Raw genomic sequence first — 13,759 nt, forward strand, 5'->3', positions numbered from 1 at the left:
TAGACAGCTCGCTGTGCAGATCGGGAAAAATGGAAGGCCCCGTGATGGAGGTGGAAAAATAGAGGGAAGGAAACTCGTTCAATTTATTTTAAGGACGAGTGCCCCCTTATTTCTGCTGGCCATTAAATATTTAATTTATCTACAGCCTTAGTAAACACCTCCACCAGCTTATTATTATATATATTTTTTTTATATACATTCTTTATATATATACACTTTATTTTATATATAATATATAAACTATCATATATATATATATATATATAGGCTATATATAATTCTCATACGCTGGGGAAGAGATGGCAAATCCACTTCCCCCATGATTGTGTACACTTTCAATGCCCAGCACATCTACCTCCTCGGAGGTAGAGCACTGAAGCATTGATTTCTCTCCCCGGGCGGAAGAGACTGCAGCGCGGGCTTCCGAGACCGGAGAGAGAGCACTGGATCCCTCGTGGAAAGGGAGGAGATAAGATCCGCGGACCCGTCTCCAACCCCGTAACGAGATCCTATTCGCGATCCACAGGAATGCATTCTCCGCGCTGCCTCGGCAGACGCGTGTCCTGCACCCCGAGGATCGCGAGCCTGGCCACTTTCCTCGAAAAGTGACAGGCGGGAGTGGAGCATGCGAAGCGAAAGCTTCTCACAATGTTGCAATCAGCCCCCTCGGAGGCTGATACCGCATGCTCCACTCCCAAACAAACTACACAAAGCTCGTGTGTGTCCCCACCCGTTAAATAACGCGGGCAGGGAGAAGCACAGAGTTTGTAAAGTTGTTTCGCCATAACTCTTCCCAATAATATCGAACAGACAACAATAAATAGACAGAGACAGAGTAACACAGATCGCTTGCTGAGACACAGAAGCTGATGCCGCGTTTCACCGGATGTGCTCTTATGCCTTCCTGGTCATGACGTCACCCGCCCGTGACGCTCATTCTTTCCATTGGACTAGTTGACATTGATGCTCAGACGCATTCACGCTGGGGGCGTTCCCAAAGCGTCAAGTGACGCACCGCGAGTTCCCTCGAAAGGGAACGTGTCCAGTGCGCACGCGAAAGTTTTCAGTTCCCAAAATCCCAACTAATTTTCCTTTTTAGTTCCCAAAAAAGGAACAAATTCGTCAAATGTCAGTCATAATACAGACAATAATAATTCAGGGCTAAGATTATCACAAGTAAACACCCATGCGCTTGAGCGCAGAATAGGCTATATTCCTCCATGCACCAAGTATTTAATAGATTTGTACTAATTGCTTAAATAAATGACTACTAGTCGACTAGAAAAATCTTTAGTCTATGGCATCTTTAGATTTATAAAACTTTAGTAAATAAAACCTATTTAGCCAACTTATTATTTATCGGATAGGCTATCCATCTATTTACATTGAGTTGAGTTAGCATAATTAGTTAATGAACGAATAAAATAAAGATTAAATTAATATTCTATATTTCTAGCATTGCTTGTTCCTTCACAAAACACTGTTTTAAGGTGACAATCCTTTATAGCCTACATGTGAAGATTGTACTGTATCTTGAAGATTATTGTATTGTATCTTCTGTTATAAAGATGACACAATTACTTAAGCACAATGTTGTAAAAAAATAAATAACTTATTAGATGTGTTAGATGCGTTTTGACTACTTTTAGTATTTTGTAATTATATCCCTATGTAGGCCTAATGAAGATATATTAACAAAAAAATATTATATAGGCTATACATATATGCTATAAAAGGCTATAAATGTTATAAAACATTTCTAAAGTCGAAGTCGGAGCGCTAAACGGCCATTTAACAGGGTATTTAATTTTATATTAATATAATTGCTATACTGACTTATAACATTAATGAACACAAACTATAAACTCATTTACAACATAGCTATTCTAGACATACACTTTCTTTCAGTTCAACTGAATGTATTTTTTTTTTGTAAAAAACTCAAATTTGATCCTGTCTTTTTAGAATAAAAATTTAAACTAACTTTAAAAATTCAATAAATTCTTCTTCCATGTTGCGATCTGCGATTATTGATGAAAAATAAGCTCCGTACATATCATTCCTCGTTCCACATTTGCATTAATGATGCTATAACGCAAACCGTAAATTGCGATATAGCCTATTAATCAATAATCGTGAGCAAGAGATACGTTTCTCGCGCGCACGCGATAGTCTTTATTTTTTTTATTTTTTTTGCAAAGGTCCCTTTAGGGGCTCCGTAGTCATTGCATTTCTATGAATGTCATTGTACACATTTGTGATGGCTTGTCCGCAGCTTCACATTCAGAATAGGCCTACAGGTTTGTGACTATTGTCTGCGAGTGCACATTTCAACATTCAACTTCAGATTTTTGTTTTACAGGTTTTCACATTGGAGCTGTGAGAATAAATGTTCACATACAAGTACGAATATTTATTGTACAAGTTATCAAATTCACATCTACATGCTCTCGAGTTTTGTTGTTGCTATCAACAATGCTGTTGTTGTATTTCTTTGGATTGTTAAACTATTTATTAACATTTTTAAGCATCATAATAATTTGAAGGAAAGTTACCTTATATCTTTACAGATAAAGTCTGTGTGGAACCGGAGACTGTCGTCGTTTCAGCTGTCAAATTGAGCAGACTAGATATCTAGCCTACATTTCCTGAACCTGCCACACTTTTACTTTCATTTCTACATAAGTGTGCTGAGAAAATAAGTTTCTATTTCTGAAAAAACAGCATAAAGGAAATGTCACATTGTTGTCGGTTTACATTGTCTACTACATGTTTCCAGAGTTCCTTACGATGTTGTTCTGCAATTGTTGATGAAGCGATGAACATTTGAGTATGAATTATAAAGATTTGGATTACAGCACACAAATAAAATGATAATTTTTTAGGATCATTGTATGTTGTATTTTTAGTGTATTTTATGGCCAATGTCCCACAGCAAACAAAAGGAATATCACATGATGTAGGAAACAGCCGAGTAGCCTGACTACGTCAGACTTCCTACTTCCGCTAATTTCATTTCGCTCCTGTAGTCAGTCTGAGATAGCAGCCTATCTTTCTGTTTTCCACCGGCCTGAAAACAGCCTGGCCAATCAACGAACAGAGGGCGGGCTGAAAGCCGTGACGTAGTCGGTAAGCGCCGTGTTTAAGATTAGGTCAGGAAAAAATCGAAAACGACCGCTGATATGGAGACGCGGATGCAATTCGCTCTGTTGTGGAGAATATTCCCGGCATTAGCAAACTGAAGCCCGAACACGAAGAGTGTGTATTAAACATTTTGAATGGAGGTGATGTTGTGGCCCTACTCCCTTTGGGAAAAGTTTAATTTATCAACTATTACCGATCGTCAGCGAGAAACTGGGGAGCCTTTTGACAGGTCAGTGTCTCTTTTCTTTTCCAGGTCTTAAATACCGTAAAACTTCAAATAATAGCCCGGGCTTTTATTTGCCCAAATCGTCGAACTGCACCGGCTTGTACTTGAGATAGGCGTCTAACTTATATGAGACAGGCCTTTATAGTTGAGATGTTGTTCATTGAGATGTTGTTCCTAGAGTCTATAATCTCTAAAAATCTCCAAATGCTCCACGTGAAACCGCGGTCTTCCGACCTCTTACTATCTTGTCGATTGATTTTTATGAAAATGCGCGAGGGAGAGAGAGCAAGACAGCGCTCGTGTTGTTTGTAGACGTGGGAGTGCGCGCGCGCGGCCGGGGCTCTCTCTCTCTCTCTCTGCTCGTTTGTGCCCTGTCAAGCGCAGCAGTCATTCTATTACATCACTCACAGATCAAAAAAGTCGTTTACAGCCATGTTCACTCGGGTATTTCGCTCGCATCATCAAGTGTTTACAGTGGAAGTTCGATCATAGATTTGAGTTCGATGCATGATGTCTGTGGTTCGATGCTGCTGTGTCGGCGCATAACATACGTCATAAACAAACTTATCTGATTGGCTTACGGGTAACCAATGATTTTAAACTTCAGTACGCGCCCCCTAGCGAGAGAGAAAACACTTCTCTATTATGCTATCCCAGACTCTGTGTACGAAGCAAAGTGAAGTAGCAGAGTCTGGTATTACCAGGCTAACAGCCGAGCACAACTTAACACTTTTTGACTTTCTCAGTTTGTGTAAATCCACAAGTCTAATAGAATTATGTGGTTTTGTTTCATTATTACAGTGTTTACTTTTTTCTTTATTTTCCCACGAAAAATGGAAGTGAAATGTGACAACTTGCCCCATTGGTGGGGCACATTTTAACACATGAGGGGCGTTTTGTAACATGACCATATGACAGCTTAAAACTTTATCTGATCTAATGAAAAAAAATATATATACAAGACAAACTTAAATATTTTGCCAATAAAATAATTACTTTTTAAAATAAAATAATGCAGTTCCCTTTCGAGGGAACTCGAACTTTGTCAATTCATAGATGCCACCTACGTCACTACCAAATGGAACGCCGCCATATTTACGTCCCATCTCGCCCGGTATGGCCGCCCAAACCATTTGAACGAGAGAGAGAGACAGAGATACCTAGAGAAAATTTTTATTTTAGGCTCCGATCCTTATTTGTTACCCCTAGTTTTCTTTTGTCCATTATTATCTGCCCCAGACATGCCCCAATTTACCTTCCATGATATATATATATATATATATATCTTGTGCATAACCCCTCCCCATACAGTGGGGATCGGTTGAAGGCTTTCAAGAGTACCGATGCATATCAATATGCTGTGGCTGGATGGGTAAAAGACGTAAATGAGACATGATACAATATGAGACATGACAGCTAACCACTTCTTTCTTCTATCCTTTTCTTATACAACCTCTTTCCTCTTTCGGGTTCCTCTTTCGGCTGTTGTTGCAGCCAACTGCACAACATATTGCAGGCATTACTGAGACCGTCGGTCGTAAAGATGGCGGCGCAAAGCTACAGTGACGTGATGACGTAGAGTGTGACGGCACACCCGGAAGCTACAAAGGGACGCCGTCACAAAACAGTGTTAGCTTTTGCTCTTCAGCAAGTGCTCTCTGTTGTGTGAATCGTCTATTTGGTGTTGTTTGTCTAATATGTATATATCAAAAGAGATGGCAAGCGAGCAGTTTCATCAGTGTGTGCAGACCCTGCCCTCGTTATGTTACGGGTGGACACACACACGAGATGTGTGTTTACTGTTTGGGAGCGCAGCACGCCCGGGCAGCCCTCGAGAGGGTTGTTTGCGGCCACTGTGAAGCACTATCGATCAGAGTGCTGCGCTCCCGCCTGGCTATATTTGATGAAGCCGGCCAGCCTCGCGCTCCCCGCGGTTTGGGTCCGGCTGCGCGGCGGCTCAGATCGTGGAGCTCGCAGAGAGATAGCAGACGCGATCGAGACTGCTTCGGCACTTTGTCGATCCTCGTCTGATAGTTCACATCCCCTCCTTCCCTGTGCGGAAGCCCGTCCGGCAGCTTCTTCCGCTCGGGTCGAGGATCCAGTGTAAGCTGTAGAAACTGGAAGAACTGTGAGGAACGACTACTCCTTGAGAAGACAAAGAACCTTGCTGGAAATTAACATTTGAACTCACTCTTGTGAAGGTAGCATCACCATCCGAGACGAAAGTCTCACCTCCGAATCATCCTAATCTACATTTCTTCCCCTCATCCCCTCTCTCATGCTGAGACCACCAAAGTTCACCCAATAATCTATATGGTTTAATGTGAATAATTATCATACAGTATTATACATGTTTGGTATCATTTGAAATGTCTCAGTGCGACTGGTACAAAGGTCTCATTCTCAAAGAAGTAAAACAAGAGTTAACAAGGTTTTTAAGAGTTTAGAGATAACATGCACACAAAGAAGGATGGGAGAGTTACACCCTCCTGTTCTCAAAGGGTGTGAACTCTGAATGCAAATTACCATTGTTAGCAAATGTTTCCATGTGAAGAGCTATATAATGAAATGCAAATGAAGGCTCAGGGCCTTTTTAAACTCAAAGTTGGCCCATGATGCTAAGAGTGACCAAAACTCTTAGCATCATGTATTTCAATGTTAGGTTCGCATCTTTTCTCTTTATTCTAGAGCATTCGATGTTATTGTATTGATTATCTTTGAACTGATTATGAAATTGGCATGATACATTTACCTGACATAACAACGCTATCTCACGACCAATTCGTACGAATTCGTACGAGTGATTAAAAGGTGGCTAATTCGTACTAATTCATACGACCTCACTCGTATGAATTCGTACGATTTGTCTAAACCCACGTGATGGGTAGGTTTAGGGGCGGGGTCAGGGGTAGGTCATTCGTATGAATTCATATAAATTTGGTAACTCGTAAAATATGTACGAATTAGCAAAAATCGTACGAATTTGTACGAGTGAGGTCGTATGAATTAGTACGAATTAGCCACCTCGTAAAATTCGTACGAATTGCCGTGAGATCGGGCTGGACATAATCAGTGCTCGAAGTGGGGCGGTATTCACCGGTACACAGTACCGGCAATTCTACGTTTTACTCTTAAGCGTACCTGCACTTTTTCTTGCGTAGCGCTACTTCACCTTCGGGTTACCCGTCTGACTCTTTAACCATTAGGCCATAACTGATAATCCTGATAATACCAACCACTCTGCAAAAAGTTATTGAAACCTGTGAAATTATGTGAATATGACAGTACAGAAACACTTAATCTGTTGGATAGAATTATAGAATTATAGTTACTTATGAAGATTACAAAGAGGGTTACATCTGAATATTTTCTGTATTCATTTATTGCTTTGCCTGTTTTTTAATGTGCACAGTGTCTCCTGCCATATAAAGGCTGTTTAGTAAAGCAATGCTATTCTGATGCTTTTGATTGGTTCTTTAGGCTACAATTAATCAAACAAGAGTTGCCACGTTAGGGCGAGTGATAAAAATGCGTATCAGTGCTGGAAATTAGAAAAGTAATCAAATGTAATCAGTTACTTTAATCAAGTAATTGAAATAGTTACACTACTTATAACATTTAAAATAATGTAACTTGTAATCTGTAACCTATTACATTTCCAAAGTAACCTTCCCAACACTGATTACACACTGTTTTGTTTATCATAAGTACCTGTTATATACCAGCCCGTTCTCATCCTTTGGCGTCATACATGTGACGCTTTGTACATTTCGTTGAAATCTTACGCACATGGCATCCTTTAGCATCAATATGAGACGCAGAACCCAAGGCGTCATACAGGTGACGCTCGTCTAAATCCGACGCACATGGCATCGTTTAGCGTGAATATGAGACGCAGATCCCAAGGCGTCATAACCGTACCCTACCCCAGACCTAAACCTACCCATAACAGTGCGTGTTATATTGACGCTAAAGGATGCCCTGTGCGTAAGATTTCGACAAAGTGTCATATGGCGTCACCTATATGACGCCAAAGGATGAGAATGCGTTGTATATACACAGTCAGCAACACACACAAACAAATTAAAACATTTGCAGCACTTGTCCAACACATTTGTTACCATTATGTTCAGTTTTATTCAGTTCAAGGACTTTTAGTTTGTTATTCTTCACAGTTCATGCCTTGCTTTGTTTGATTTCACATCACTCTTTAGTTACCATGGTCACATCATTATTAGTTTGTTTGTTCCAGCTGTGTACTATTAGCCCGCGACACCTGTGGCCGAGGGAAGTGAGACGGAGGACTGGCTGATTGGGATTGTCATTTAGAGATATTCTGAACTCAACACGTGTCAGGACCCACTCATTATCGTAATAATACTTTAGATCTAATATTATCACATGGAATCAATGTTGATGCCGTTAATATTCTGCAGCAGAGCGATGACATTAAATTCTTACTTATCTGACCGTTATCAGTTTGTAGCAGTAAATGTAGAGATGTCACATCGATCACAAGTTCAGTATGGAGTACCACAAGGCTCAAAATCAACTGCAGGCGGTAGATCCTTTTCCTATTTAGCACCTAAACTTTGGGATTGTCTTCCTAGCATTGTTTGAGAAGCAGACACACAATGTCAGTTTAATCTAGACTAAAAACACATCTCTTTAGCCTAGCATACACATAGAACATTATACATTTCTATTATTCAAATCAGTGAAATGATTATTAGGCTGCATAAACTGTCAGTCGGAACCGGGAAGACTTCCTATAACACCTGATGTACACATTACGTCATAAGAAGAATGGCATCTACGCTAATGTTAGTCCTTCTGTTTATTCCGAGGTTTACTGTAGTCAGCCGGATCCGGGCCGTATCCAGATCAGATGGTGGACCTGCGCCTAGACACAACCACAACACATGATGTAGTCAGCCGGATCTGGGCTCTATCCAGATCAGATGGAGGACCTGTGCCTAGACACGACCACAACAAATCCCTGAAGTGTCAGCAGAGATTGTGTCAACTAGACTCTCCCCTGTGAAGGCCTCATTGACACGACAGCTTTCGGCACTGATCCTCAACAAATTATGTTTTATAAACAAAGTTCGGGAGGAGCACGTTCAAGTAATCATTCCAATCAACTGGTCATCAAACAATTACCATGTCTACCCTATCAGCACGAGAGGAAGCATATAAATATTCACTCTGTCAACTCACCTAACATTCCTTGACAGTTTCAGCATCCCTCCACCACCCCGACTCCTCACTCTTGGCTTATCTTATTTATTTATTTCACAGCCAGGAATACGGGGGGAGTGCTCTGGGTTCGGGCCGAATACCTAACTCGGAGCCCTCTCCTCGGACAGCACGCCAAATACGCATTTATTCTATCTGACTTATTTGTAAGTGTGAACTCGTGAAACCCATATTCATACCGGCATGATGAGTCCGATCTTTAACCAGATGGAACTGGATAAATATTCTGAATGTTCTGGTCCATTCTGACTTCTGACCTGTAATGCTGCCTGAATCATAATCATACATTGTTCATTCGTTGGCCAGAGGAGAACTGGCCTCCCGACTAAGCCTGGGTTCTCCCAAGTTTTGTTTTTCATTCTGTCACCTGATAGAGTTTTGGTTCCTTGCCACTGGTTCCTTTGTCACCTTTGGCTTTTGGCTTGCTTAGTTGGGGACATTTAATCTTCAACAATATTATTGATCTGCCTGCATTAACACCATTAAATGAAAACTGAACTGAGCTGGGGTGCGTTTCCCGAAAGCATTGTTAGCCAGCTATGGTCGCAAGTTCCGTCGTTACCAGCATAGTTCAACTAGTCGGTGTTTCCCGAAACCATCATTCCAACGAACATTCGCAAACAGCATCGCAAAGTTGTGTGGTTGGAACGACATCTTTCGACCCGTGGTTAGAAGCATAGTTTCTAGATTGCCTGACATGTGGACTTAATAAATCCTTATCTTGAGCCAAATAAGCAAGCTGACATTCAGTACAACCTGCAAATGTCATTTACGTCTTTGAGTTTTTCAAGAGATTTAAAGCACCGTTTTTGAAGACTGCGCATGCGCGAACGTGCTCTACTACGTAAGAATGAGCCTATAACTGAATCTGGAAATAAAGCGAAATAACTGAGAAAAATTAGAAATATTCCTCAGATGCCATGTCTGTAATTTATATCAAAACATATAGCATTAATTTGATCTCAAACAGTTTAATTAAAATAAGTTATTACTACACCACATGTGTGACGTCATTAACCAACGTGGTTGAACGACCACTTTGCGACAATATGGTTTCGGGAAACAGTCGTGACTAGCTAGTTGATTTCTTCAACGATGCATCTATTTATTAATTTTCTTAAAAAATAAAATCAATTTCTTTGCGAGTGCCATCAAGATTAATCTCTGGTGCCGTACACTTGCGTTTTTTGATTGATCGACTTTTAGTTTTACAAAAGAGGAAAATCTTTGTATGTTTCTTTGTAATCATATTAAAAATAACATGTGAATTGCATAATATTCAGACTTTTGTGCTTTGAAGAGCTGGAAAAAATTGTGTGAAGAAAGTGGGACTGTCACATCGAGGGAGTAAGATTGGATATTCTCTTATGTTCTGGTTTGGTTGAAATTCACTGTGTTTTGGTTCTGTTTTTTTCCCTGTGCCTGTTTGCCAGTGTGACCCAGTTTCCCAGTGTGTGCCAGTGTGTTACCTTGATTTATGATTCAGTTCACCTGTTGTCCAATAAATTAGCTCTTCTGTTAATTTGTGTATTCATGTCTTGTCTTCATTCAGTTCTTTGTTCAGTGTTGTTAATGTTATTGGCTGGTTATATCTGTTTCCCTCAGTGTGACAATACAATACATTAGCAACACCTATGTACTTGGGTTTGAGTCCAGCCTAATCATGTTTCAGTCCTTTCTCCTCTCTCTGCCTGTTTTCTTATTGGAAAAAAAAGCCACACACAAAAATATACTACTACTATTAATAATAATAATCTAAAAAATAGAAAAAGATAAAAATGAAAATGAAAATGACTGTGCAAAGTTAACTCTGATTATATGTTTCCAGATGGTCACACTATTTAAGGTGACTTAGTTACATTGTACTTACATTTACATTTACATTTAGTCATTTAGCTGACGCTTTTATCCAAAGCGACTTACAATTGCTATATATGTCAGAGGTCGCACGCCTCTGGAGCAACTAGGGGTTAAGTGTCTTGCTCAGGGACACACTGGTGTCTCACAGTGGATTCGAACCCGGGTCTCTCACACCAAAGGCATGTGTCTTATCCACTGCGCCATCACCACCCCGTGACTGATTTCTACACTTAAATAAGTACTGAGTAATATTGTACTTACATAATACATGTACTTACTATAGAGTTACGGTTAGGGTTTGGTATAGGGTTATTTTAATTATACATAATTTACTGTTATTACTATAGTAAGTACATGTAGTAACGTGTACCTGTCACCTTAAAATAAATTGGTTACACTTTATTTTAAGGTGTCTGTGTTACAGTGTAATTATACGTTTAAGAACTGAGTAATAATAATCAACTACATTTAGCTATACTTATCTTATGGTTAGGGTTAGGATCAGGGGTTGGTTTTGGGTTAGTTGCATGTAACTTGGCACAATTTATAGTAATTACTGCAGTAACTACATGTAGGTGTAAGAAAGACACTGTAAAATAAAGTCTTACCATAAAGGGTTACTTATTATTTTGTTCCTAATGCAATTATATTTGGCCCTTTTTGCTGTTTGGAGTCACTCAATATGTTGTTTTAGAAAATGTAACATTTTGTTTTGATTTTACTACATTTACACAACAGTTTAATAAATTCTGAATCCGATCTTAAAAATCCACGATCCCAGTACCGGGGCCAAAAATCTTTGTTATGATTTTCGTACGTTCTTTTTATAGGCTTCCATATAAGGTATCACCCCATTCTTGGTATCATTTGAAAGCTTAGAATCTATACTTTACAAAGAATACCATCACTTTCGGTTTTATAAAACAATATCAAATGAAATATTAGCTTAAATATGCATTGGTCCCAGGCAAATATTTCCGCTTTATGATTGCGAAGAAATCTTTCTAGAAATATTTATTTTTTATATATTTCACAAAACAGTCAAATCATATATTACAATAAAGCTCTCATTCTAAGGAATGTCTCAATGTAGGTTATTACATTGTGAGACAATCATAGATCGAAATATCTTCAAAATAACTAAGCTCGCGTCACATATCAGACGGACCTTTCACAAGCCGGTATTCCCACCGACGCGCAGCTGCTCCCTGGATCACTTCCGGGTCACCAGTCTGTTGACTGAAAGCGAACTCGCATCTATCCATCTGCGAGTTTGCGTGTGTTATTATAGTTTATAAACTGTTTTGATTTCTATAATTGCATCTAGAAAGATAAAAGCATCAATGGCATTGATAAAAGCGATCTTTGGAGGTGCAACTGGTTTGTAAATTGACGATTTGGAGAAGTGAGTGCGCATTCTCAAGACTGCGTTTGGGTAAGTTACGTACACCCTATGGGTTTTCAGCATTTACAATGTTTATATACATTTTTACTAACAAAGTCATTGTTAATTTGAAATGTGAAAGCACAGCAACCAATCTGATAAACTATTATTTGAAAATAAATGTCAAATGTTTTGGATATGGAAAGTATGATTGCGCAATAGTTTCCAAGATTGCACAAGTTGAATAAAATTGTAATTTCAGTAAATCTACATTTTGATATTGTGAAATGGATATTATTACAGTGCAGAAACTATGTATAAACAGTGATTTCTTTGTTTCAGGTTCTATTGGAGATTGAAGATGTGGCACTGTTGACAACTTGGCACAGCTGGCATCACATCTCCAGGAGGCTGGCCGGTGATGTTGAGGTGATGCACAACACAGGTGACAAAACTGACGCCCATATAATGAATTATATAAATCTGGAGGATGAGGATCCTGGTCTAGATTGTAATAGACCACAGATTTTAGGCAAATAATGTGTCAAATGATAAGTCTTGTGTCTTCTGAAAGAATAAAATGATCAAAATCATAAAGCGCCTATTTTTTTCTTTTTGTTTACTATGGCACAGACAACATATACTGTAATATTTATCACATTCAGCAGTGTTTTATATAATTTCAAAGGGTTTTCTGTCAAATTACACTGGAATATTGCATATATACCACTGGATATGGGTATGAGCAGAGTTTAGATTTGGGTAGGTGGAAATTACATAAAAATATAATATTCCTCCCTTCAGATTTATTTTAATATCTTTTTTTATTTTTTTATTACAGAGAAAAAAAATCTTTTTTCCAGTGTTTTCTGTCATCTAGAGGAAATAGCCATACTTGTCTGCATGTCCCTAGACCCCACAGGGCCTGAGTTATACACTTTCAAAAATGAATTTAAAATTAAAAAATCAAAAAGTGCCTTTTTTTTTGTGTTCATTAAAGCTCAGACAACATATACTTAAATGTTTATCACTTTTAGCACTGTTTTATGAAAGTGCAAAGGGTTTCCTGTAAAATGACACCAAAACTGTGAATTTAGGCCAAAGTATGAATTGGAAGCTTTTTAATTTGGGTAATCCAAATCCAGGCGGAAATCCCCAAAAATGGCAAGGATTGTAAGAATTTAATAATCAGCATATTTTACTTTCAAAAAGGCACATTTTAGCTAGAGACACACCATCAAAAGATAAGGCCATGTTCATTTAACTAATTCAGCTTATAAAACTGGTCAGGCATTTGTCAGCATCTATTCAATTCTGTTGCGTGCTCAAAAAATATACTAGTCTATTTCATTAATGCTGAAGTATACTGAAACTCTCTATAACAGATACTGGAGATCTTATAGGTGTTGAACTATAATGAGGGATGAATGACAAAGAAGTACACTTTATTTTTTACACTTAAATATTACAGTATAATGTTAATATGTTAAAATTATATTTTCAGCACTGGTATCATCGCAATTATAGTTTGCCTCAATTGCAAAGACACTCATCTCTTGAATCAATTAACCATTTTCTCAAAACAGTTTCTAAACTACACAACATATTCTCAGATGAATTTGACACAAAAAGAAATATTGGAGCATGTAAAACAGATTAATTTTTTTTTTTTTTTTAGAGCTGATGTAATTTTCAGTATAACATCCATAACCACTGAGATGAACAAGAGCCTGCAAAAAGATGCTACTTACCAAAATCTTCTCTAACCTGCTAATTCTAAGAAAAGTTAGTTCCCTTTCGTTGTCACTCCGAGTTCCGTCGGATGACGACGAATGGGGTTTCGCTTAGAAAGCCTATCGACTTCGAGTACTACAAAACGAGCCAAT

The 13,759-nt window shown here is 38.7% G+C and overlaps 1 protein-coding gene across 2 annotated transcripts in view; it reads right to left on the reverse strand.

Annotated features, from left to right (window-relative positions):
- Positions 1–13,759, reverse strand: part of LOC130102397 (uncharacterized) — a 39,687-nt gene that overhangs the window by 11,294 nt on the left and 14,634 nt on the right. The window contains exon 1 of one of the 2 annotated variants that reach the window (XM_056268422.1): positions 2,556–2,653. The exons of the other annotated variant lie outside the window; for it this stretch is intronic. The gene's annotated coding sequence lies outside the window, so the exon portion shown is untranslated. Of the gene's footprint in view, positions 1–2,555; positions 2,654–13,759 lie in introns of those variants that run through there. 2 annotated transcript variants of the gene reach the window in all.

The sequence above is a fragment of the Rhinichthys klamathensis genome, unplaced genomic scaffold (genome assembly GCF_029890125.1).
Source record: "Rhinichthys klamathensis goyatoka isolate OS25496 unplaced genomic scaffold, OSU_Roscu_1.1 h1tg000271l_1, whole genome shotgun sequence".
NCBI classification, from domain to species: domain Eukaryota; kingdom Metazoa; phylum Chordata; class Actinopteri; order Cypriniformes; family Leuciscidae; genus Rhinichthys; species Rhinichthys klamathensis.